Genomic DNA, 296 nt, shown 5'->3' with positions numbered 1-296 from the left:
TCAATCCCATGCCGCGACAGATATTGGGGCGGCCTCACCGGTCCTCTCCACCCCACCAGCAGCTCAGCCATCTCCACTCCCCCCGTCGCATGGTTGTGCACGTCGATCGTGTGACTCCGCCCACCGACCACCTACCTGTGCGGCCAGGGGATCCGACGAGCTGTGTGCGGCGCGACCAACGGGGACGGACGCAGCGAGCTCAATGAAACGGGCGCGGGTGCTCGGTCCGGTCCCGTTCCCCTCGCATCTGCGGCGGTGTTCGTCTCCTCGATCTGCATCGCCAATAGCTCAGGTAC

This window comes from Triticum aestivum, chromosome 1D (assembly GCF_018294505.1).
Source record: "Triticum aestivum cultivar Chinese Spring chromosome 1D, IWGSC CS RefSeq v2.1, whole genome shotgun sequence".
In the NCBI taxonomy this organism is placed as follows: Eukaryota; Viridiplantae; Streptophyta; class Magnoliopsida; order Poales; family Poaceae; genus Triticum; species Triticum aestivum.
Note: the sequence above shows the minus strand (reverse complement) of the source record.